We start from the raw sequence: 10,183 nt of genomic DNA, 5'->3' as shown, positions 1-10,183 counted from the left end.
GGAAACCTCATTACAGCATCTCCTAGTTACCTCAGTTACTATGGAAACCGACCCATTATACTGTATGATCTCTCTGTAACCTTGGAAACACATCATTACAAGGTCTCTCTGTAGCCATGGAAACAAGTCATTACAAGGTCTCTCTGTAACCATGGAAACAAGTCATTACAAGGTCTCTCTGTAACCATGGAAACAAGTCATTACAAGGTCTCTCTGCAACCTTGGAAACAAGTCATTATGCTATAGGATCTGAGCGACTATGAATTGTGTGTATGTATAATAGCTTGAAAAGAAATGCTTTGTAAGGAAAAATATCATAATTGATTAAAAATAATCTCCATTTGAAAGAAAATATATCTGAATGAAATTTAAAATGATTGACTTATATTTTGTTTGGTATACAACAAGTATTAAATGAAAAAGGATCTACTGGCCTGACTGTCAATAACAGCAATGTCAGTGTATATAACCACAGGATTTCATTACTTAGGTTTAATGCTGAATACAAATTAAATCACGCTTCATTTCAGCCTTTAGTACGATCAACAATAAATCTTTAGACTGTAAATGTTTGTTTACCGGCTTAACAGTTACCGTGACAACAAGAGTACCCAAGGAAGTCCCACAAATGTGGGTGTGATTGAGTCACTTAGAGTTTAAACGTCCAGACAGTTTTGTTGGCCAATACATTCAATTATAGATTTAAATCTCGAGGCACTTCACATAAGGGGAGATAATTACATAATGTCTCACCTTGGCTCTTGCCCAGTATTATCATTGTTACCTGTCCACGGATCACAGCTGATTGTAATCACACATGATGTAAGACACACATGATTAGGGCGTTTAGTCTGAAACACAATTCCCTCAATTTTCTGGTGATTTGCTCATTGACAAAAGTGTGGTAGATCTCTGCGTTATCTATGTGGTCATCTCGTCGTGTAACACTCTCCACGGAATTTCTCACCCTGACACTCACGCTAAATTGAATATTCTTCTAAATACGAAGTAATGAGAGCAGCAAATTCTGATCTGGAATGTTGGGGATAATTAGCGAGCTTAGTCTACAGGTAAATCACTCGACAAGATTATAGTCAACACGCACAACAAATGGACTATATAAGATATCTTTTTATTTAAATCTGCAAAGAATCTATGTAGTTTTATTCCGCTGTTGTGCATCGCTGACGGATGAATGCAAGCGGAGAAGATTTACCGATTTAGATTTATGGTCAATTCATCCTTATATTTCTTTTCTTCAGTAAAATGCCATTAAATATTGACCATAAAAATGTGTGTTGGAAAAAAAGCCTGTTCGCCTGACAGTCCTAAGTACCAGGGCTGCACGCAGACAAAAGAAAAACTAACAAATCTAAGATAAGCGATGGCCAGTGGTACGCATGACCAACAGCCAAACTTAAGACATTTTAAAATTGACAGAATCTAATTTGTTTTCTTTGTGCCCAAATTTGCCCTCCAAAGCAACCTTGCTCATCCGGAAGAAATCGAAACGGGTATCATTTTCCACCAATTACCAACTTGTTTTTCAAAATCCGTTTTTTGTTATCTGACCATCTGTCCGCAGATCTCCAGGGAGTTGTTGACACGGGTCATACAGGCATTTCATACCTGGATGTGAGAGTTCGACTTGGATGATATTCAGATTAAATTTCACAATGAATCATTTGTAAATGTTACAGTTTTTCACAACTCAGCCACACAGCCCAATTACATTATAATGACAAATTAAGTCAATTAAAAAAACTACAAATTGTCAAATTTTAATTTTCTTTAATCTAGTTTTAATTTGTATTTTGTTTTATATCAGATTGTGAAAAAAATGTCAGAATCATATTTGATCATTCTACTGTTTCCAGTTGTTGCATGTTATTATGCAAATAAAAAGTAATACAATATGGAGTGCTGGCATACAAAAGAAAGCAAATTGTTATCATTATTAAAAATCTTTTACATCTCCCATACGATTGATTCACTGCGAGACAAGGCCCTGGCTTTGTATACAGCTTTTCATGAGAATAGATATTTCAACAAAAGAATTTAAGAAAGGTATTTGAGTTAACAATGCCTTTTTGGAGTAGGAAAATTGCAGAGAAGAATTTGTCACATAGATGTCTAATTGAGTGGAAGAAATCTTTAGGGCGAGCTTTTAATTCTTTTATGTTTGAAATTTTATAAATTTATCTTCATTCGCGTTGACAAGGGCTGAAATATATTTGTTTATTATTGATAGAAGATTTGAATGATTTATATCCGTGTAGAATGTTCTGACATATTTTTGTATCAAACGGTTACCTCTGATAGCATTGTCACCACCTCATAGATATGAAATTACATTTAATCTGAAATTCATTAGCAAAATCACATAATCCTTCCTTCTTAAAAATACCCAGTTGGGTAAAATCAAATCGTAGATTAATTTTATATATAACTTTTTTTTTCAGGATATCATAATGAAAAGACTGAGGTTGAAGGAACAGGTTCATGACTGCCATCTAGTGGGAAACATACAGTACCATCACTACTGCCATCTAGTGGGAGACATATACCATCACTACTGCCCTCTAGTGGAAAGAAAATGCTCACAATGGGTAATTCAATGTAGTGGGAGACAATAGACTCATTACTGCCATCTTGTGAGAGAGATATACATGAACAACTGCACTTCCCTCTAATGGAAAGAAATTGCTCACTCCTGCCATCTAGAGGGTGATATATAACCTCACTACTGCCCCCTAGTGGAAGGAGCATGTTCGCTACTGCCATCTATTGGGTGTGACAAACCCTCACTACTGCCCTAGGAGAAGGAGTATGCTCACTACTGCCATCTAGTGGGTATGACAAACTCTCACTACTGCCCCCTAGTGGAAGGAGTATGCTCACTACTGCCATCTATTGGGTGTGACAAACCCTCACTACTGCCCCCTAATGGAAGGAGCATGCTCACTACTGCCATCTAGTGGGTGTGACAAACCCTCACTACTGCCCCCTAGTGGAAGGAGCATGCTCACTACTGCCATCTAGTGGGTGTGACAAACCCTCAATACTGCCCCCTAGTGGAAGGAGCATGCTCACTACTGCCATCTAGTGGGTGTGACAAACCCTCACTACTGCCCCCTAGTGGAAGGAGCATGCTCACTACTGCCATCTAGTGGGTGTGACAAACCCTCACTACTGCCCCCTAGTGGAAGGAGCATGCTCACTATTGCCATCTAGTGGGTGTGACAAACCCTCACTACTGCCCCCTAGGGGAAGGAGCATGCTCACTACTGCCATCTAGTGGGTGTGACAAACCCTCACTACTACCCCCTAGGAAGGATCATGCTTACTAGTGGGAGAGATACTAGTTGTATGACAGTCTAAGCTTTCAAAGGAGTCCAGAAGATCAGTCTTTTTTCCTGTTCTTAGCATATCTAAACACATCTAAATAATCAGAAAAACAATGTTTATTTTGGGTAGATCATAGTGCAATAACAATCTCACATGACCTTGTCAAACTGATGTTTATTTTACTGTTGATAATATATTTAAAATAGCAAATGCAACTAACATATCTTTAGATTTAACTTAAAGGAAAAGAAAGATTAAAGATGGAATTGACAATGTAAGTATAAGCAAAGAGACCATCATTAAATTACTGAAACAAACAAAGGGCAATAACTCTGAAAAATCGTCAAATGAAAATGACAGTGAGGAAGACACAGCTAAATATCATAGTTACAAAGTCTTAGGTAGATATACAGTAACTTAAAATCAAAAGCTGATGGTTGGCAGACAATGTAATACCATATTGAATCCCATTATTCTTTTAACAACTAGAGAGTTGACACTTGATGATAGTGTTTTGTGTGAAAAGAACAATGTGCATTGTATTCAACAAATATTAATGGACTTTTGATAGATATTAATGGACTGTTAACAAATATTAATGGACTGTTAATAAATGAGTACAATTTTCAGAGTGATAGAATGTAATTGGCAATTATGATAAAACAATTGAGATACAGACCGTGTCATTCTATCGTAGAAATTAGACTTGTCATCCGGAGGGAAACCAATACCTTCTCAGTAGGGGAATATTTAAGTATAGTATTGATACATATATCCATCCGGTAGGTCCAGGCTGCGCCTCAGATTAAGTAGCCACACTGGACCAAAATCATAAATATCCAGAAATGGTTTTATAGCATTTTGGAAAAACAGAAATATGTAATGAAAATAACAATTTGTTTTATTAGACATTTATTTTTCATTAAATATGAGCATCCTTGTTGATGTTCTGACAATTTGAGAAATAGATCATTGACGGATGGCATCATTTAACATCATTTACAATCCCGCAGACAAAACTAATGGAAGTGTAGGCTATTAGGTTGTTTTTTAATTTTTTATTCTACAGTTAGTTCTTCCTTTGCCTTTGGGATACAAGTTATAAGAACACCTCTCTGGAACATTCATATTTCATTCCATTATTTGTAAAATGTAAAACTTTTTTATTTTACAGCAATAGCAAAAAAGTTATTTGTCAACTTATATTAATCATGCTTGTTCGCTAGGACACAAGTTTGTGTGGGGTTCTACTGTTGAAAAAAACTGGAGTTACCAGAGAAAACCCATGTTTTTGGGCAGGTGCTCCCAAATGTTTGGAAAATCAAACCCTGGCCGCCTTGGTGAAAAGGAAGTGTATTACCACTGTGCCACCAGACCTATGTAGATGTATTTATCCTAATAAACACAATATATTTGTAGATAAAAAGAATCCGACATGATACAAAGTCTCCTTATCTTTAATTACTTTTATATACAATGTATATAAACAAGTGGAAAGAATATGCTCATTGTACAGCCCTCTTATTGAAGCAATATGCCCAATTCTGCCTTCTAGTTGAAGCAATATGCTGACTACTGCCCTTCAGTGGAAGCAATAATTATGATGCCCAATTCTGCCGTCTAGTTGGAGGGATATACCCCATTCTTCCCTCTAGTTGAAGGAATTTGCTCACTACTGCCCTCCAGTGGAAGCAATATTCCTAACTCTTCCATCTAGTTGAAGAAATATGCCCAATTCTGCCCTCTAGTTGAAGAAATATGCCCAATTCTGCCCTCTAGTTGAAGAAATATGCCCTATGCCCAATTCTGCCCTCTAGTTGAAGAAATATGCCTAATTCTGCCCTCTAGTTGAAGAAATATGCCCAATTCTGCCCTCTAGTTGAAGAAATATGCCTAATTCTGCCCTCTAGTTGAAGGTATATGCTTTATATATCCCTCTTTCATTTCTACCCTCACCGTCTACCCCCTCGACATAAATACTCCCAATATTGCCATCCAATGACAGAATTATTTGGCCTCACTGTACTGCCCCCTGGTGTCTGAATGATATTTAGTCACCCAGTCTGCCCCCTAGCGAGAAGAAAATACCTTATTCTGTATTATGGACAATACCTTTCACCTCAATACAAACACAGGTACAACTGGACAATTGAGTGACACTTGTGGAAGACAAAGTTATTTTGACAATGATGTTGGTAGTGTCCATTTTCAAATGACCACAGATTGTTGGTCAAACAAGTGAAGTTATTTCACGGACTATAGGGTATCACCAGTCAACAACAGAGGACATTGGAGCTTTATCCAACTTCCTTAAGGCTGAATGTGGCTCCCTAGGTAGTTCTTTGATTACTTAGGGAATCAAATACAGGACATTTCAGGTTTTATGTACACAGTACACCTCAAAAGTCACACAAAAGTCAAGGTCAAAAATATTATTTTAGGGGCCATGTTTGTTTTCTGAGGCCTATATCCTACCAGGTGGGGGTAAAGATTGACCACAGGAGATACCTACTTATAATATAAAATTGCTCTGGTCATTTTACCCTGCTGTGGTGGGGGGTTCAGCCAGCCTTTGTAGTGTCCCCATCTTGTTTGGGGTAGAGCTCTCTAGTGTATCTATATTATCATAGAAATAATGTTTGTTTTGGACAGATCTAAGTGAATTAACAATTTCACACGCCCTTCTCATATTTGTGGTGTTGATGATATATTTAAAGTAGCAAAATTGATCAAAAGAAAAATGAAGAATAAAGGTTAAATTTATATTAATGATATTGATCATGTCAACTTAAACTTTTAAACAAAATCATTTTAAGTGGATCTCTGATTAATTGCTATTACAATTTTAACTGAATTACAAAAATGACTTATATATAAAGGACAGTATACATTTTGTTCAGGTCACCAATAAACATTTTGAATTTGTGATAGAATGTCCAAATGATTTAAATCTTAAATAAGTACTTGTACTGCATTTCTTTGTCCTATAATAAACCCACCAATGTCTATTACAGTAAAACTGTGCTGAATAAGATTTCTTTGTCCTGACATCCATCCCCTACTTTAAGTCCAAGTATAAAGTATAAATACAGTACTAATAATTCTCTAATACACACTAATGGTATTTAACCTGATCACTGAGTCATACTTTTACATAATGTTAAATAAGGTTTCTGTCATTCTACTGTTGGAACGTATTATTCTTAAGGCTCAGTTGATAAAGATTTGAAATATCATACAGGGGACCTTGGCTTGATTACTTTTGCTTTTTTTTTTTGGGGGGGGGGGGGGGGGGGGGGGGTGTGATCTGCAGGGATGTGTTGTTTTCCTTCCCCTGTTAAACAAGTAAATACCTCCTAGGGGCACAATTTCTAAAATTTCTATTACAGAGCCCCAAGGGTCAAGGGTCAGAGCAAGAAAAAACAGAATAAACAATTATAGAAGAAAATTCAAATTTTAAAGTGCTATAGACTAATGTATCATGTCATGTCGCCAGCTGTTGTCCTCGGTAGGTCCTCCAGGGCCAGTGCTGAGAAGGTGTATACTTGTTTTCTTTCCATTACCAAAGTAGTGATCAATCACCTGTGTAATTTGAACAACTTGTACTGAAAATCACCAAGAAAATCCAACAACTCAGATTCAATATATTTTTATTTCTTTTTTTTCTATGTCTGATATAAAATTACTTTAAACAAGATTCTGACCACCCTGTTGAAAACATCTCAAATAACAATTTACTTCTCCCAACTTTTCACAAAAAGTTACAATCCAATTATCATATATACAGATATTACTATTGAGTCTTAAATTCCTTAAAAAAATAACCATCTCAACACTTATGAACCTGTTCCTACAATTATTAACCTTATCAAACAATTATTGATCTCATCATACAAGTATTAACCTCCTTAAACAATATTAACATTGTACAATTATTAACCTCATACAACTAGTGTCTCCATCATACAAATATTAATCTTTTTATAAAGCCATTAACTTCCTCAAATAATTATCTAACTATTAACGTCCTCATACAATTATTTACCACAACCGACAATTATCAACCTCATACAACTATTAACCTCCTCATATCATTATTAACCTCCTCAAACAACTATTAACCTCCTCAAACAACTATTAACCTCAAAAAACTATTAACCTCAAACTACTATTAACCTCAAACTACTATTAACCTCATAATACAACTATTAACCTTCTAATACCATTATTAACCTCCTCATACAGCTATTAACCTCCTCAAACAACTATTAACCTCATACAACTATTAACCTCAAACTACTATTGACCTCCTCATACATCTTCTGACCTCATATATTCCCTAATTATACAGGAGGGTATATGTACATGTTGAAGCCACACAGTAATCAGGGCTGGGTACATAAAGTCTGCCCTTCCATCTCTTTCCTCTGTTTTATTATAGTATACACCAGATCCGATTACCGGATCGTCACAAAAGTGCATGTCACCAGTCCCGTAATGTTTCCCACTGTTGACAAAGTACAGCTAGATTCTACCATTTGTTAATTAATAGTCTGGCATTACTACAACATTTTACAGTCTTCCTCCACCATACTATTGATTGATCTGAATCCAATGGGTCAGCTCAATCAGGGCATTTAAAAGACATTTGGGGGCTGGAATCTGAAAATATCTAATTGGCTGCCAATAGCCTTGATACATGTATGGCACCACTAATCCCAAACCTCAATGGTATCCTAACAGGTCCAAGGGAAGAGATCCCCACCAGCCCAAGGGAGGTCTAATTGGTGAAAGGGGATATCTAAGTGGACACCACCAACCCCAGGGAGGTCTTGTTGGGTAAAGGAGATATTAAACTATGAGGTGGTCACCATCAACCCCAGGAAGGTCTTATTGGTGAAAGGGGATATCTAAGTGGACACCACCAACCCCAGGGAGGTCTTATTGGTGAAAGGGGATATCTAAGTGGACACCACCAGCCCCAGGGAGGTCTTTTTGGGGAAAATAAGATAATTAAGTGATAAGTAAGTCCAACAACCCCAGGAAGGTCTTATAGGGGAAAGGGGATATCTAAATGGACACCACCAACCCCAGGGAGGTCTTATTGGGGAAAGGAGTTATCTAAGTGGACACCACCAACCCCAGGGAGGTCTTATTGGGGTAAGGGGATATCTCAGTGGACACCACCAACCCCAGGGAGGTCTTATTGGGGAAAGGGGATATCTAAGTGGACACCACCAACCCCAGGAAGGTCTTATTGGGGAAAGGAGATATCTCAGTGGACACCACCAACCCCAGGAAGGTCTTATTGGGGTAAGGGGATATCTCAGTGGACACCACCAGCCCCAGGGAGGTCTTTTTGGGGAAAATAAGATAATTAAGTGATAAGTAAGTCCAACAACCCCAGGAAGGTCTTATAGGGGAAAGGGGATATCTAAATGGACACCACCAACCCCAGGGAGGTCTTATTGGGGAAAGGAGTTATCTAAGTGGACACCACCAACCCCAGGGAGGTCTTATTGGGGAAAGGGGATATCTCAGTGGACACCACCAACCCCAGGGATGTCTTATTGGGGAAAGGAGTTATCTAAGTGGACACCACAAACCCAAGGAAGGTCTTATTGGGGTAAGGGGATATCTCAGTGGACACCACCAACCCCAGGGAGGTCTTATTGGGGAAAGGGGATATCTCAGTGGACACCACCAACCCCAGGGAGGTCTTATTGGGGAAAGGGGATATCTCAGTGGACACCACCAACCCCAGGGAGGTCTTATTGGGGAAAGGGGATATCTAAGTGGACACCACCAACCCCAGGGAGGTCTTATTGGTGAAAGGAGATATCTCAGTGGACACCACCAACCCTAGTGAGGTCTTATTGGGAGAGTAGATATAACAGACATGGGAGGGCTTATTACCATGCAGATATGGGGATAATGCAGGGCAATGGATGAGTAATTGTTGGTTTTTATTCAGTGAGTTACAACAAAGGTGGGCTTATTACCAGGCATGAACTCATTACCAAATAAATACAGGAATTATGACTTTTACCGTCTTAGGACTTGTAAACGGTGTAAAGGAAATTTTTCATCAAGGTATCAAATCCTTAAAATGCTAAAAATAAACTGTGTTAATCAAAAAAAATATTAATGAAGGAGTCTTAGTGTTCGGTAGAGAAGGAATCAACATCGTTTGTTAGGTTGTGTGGTGGACAGAAGTCAGGAGATAGAAGTGGCTTATATTTGTTCAGTAAGGCAGAATCTGGCCAACCATTTCAACTGGTTGATGGAATGAGAATTTTTGTAGTTGTGGAATGTTCTCAGTCTCTCTTACAGGGTCATTACGGAAATGAAAGAGGAGAAAGTGGCAACCAAACCTGCCACACACATCGTTGTGGATTAGAATCTGTCACTTGTCTGTGAGTCATACGCCACCCTCCTAGTAAGTCCCACAAATATGTATTCTTACTCAAAAATATTCTTTCTCTCCCTAAGATGTACCAGGTAGTGTTCTATCTCCCATTCAAATATATTCTTTTTCATCTTTAGATATGATATTCTATTTCTCCCTCAGATATGATATTCTGTTTCTCCCTTAGATGTATCAGGTAGTGTCTATCTCCCACTCAAATATTATATCCTTTTTTATCCTTAGATATGATACTCTATTTCTCTCTCAGATATGATATTCTGTTTCTCTCTCAGATATGATATGCTGTTTCTCATTCAGATATGATATTCTATTTCTCTCTCAGATATGATACTCTATTTCTCTCACAGATATGATATTCTATTTCTCTCTCAGATATGATATTCTGTTTCTCTCTTAGATATGGTA

This window comes from Pecten maximus, chromosome 13 (assembly GCF_902652985.1).
Source record: "Pecten maximus chromosome 13, xPecMax1.1, whole genome shotgun sequence".
Classification (NCBI taxonomy): Eukaryota; Metazoa; Mollusca; class Bivalvia; order Pectinida; family Pectinidae; genus Pecten; species Pecten maximus.
The sequence above is the reverse complement of the archived record's forward strand: the minus strand, read 5'-3'. Positions refer to the sequence as shown.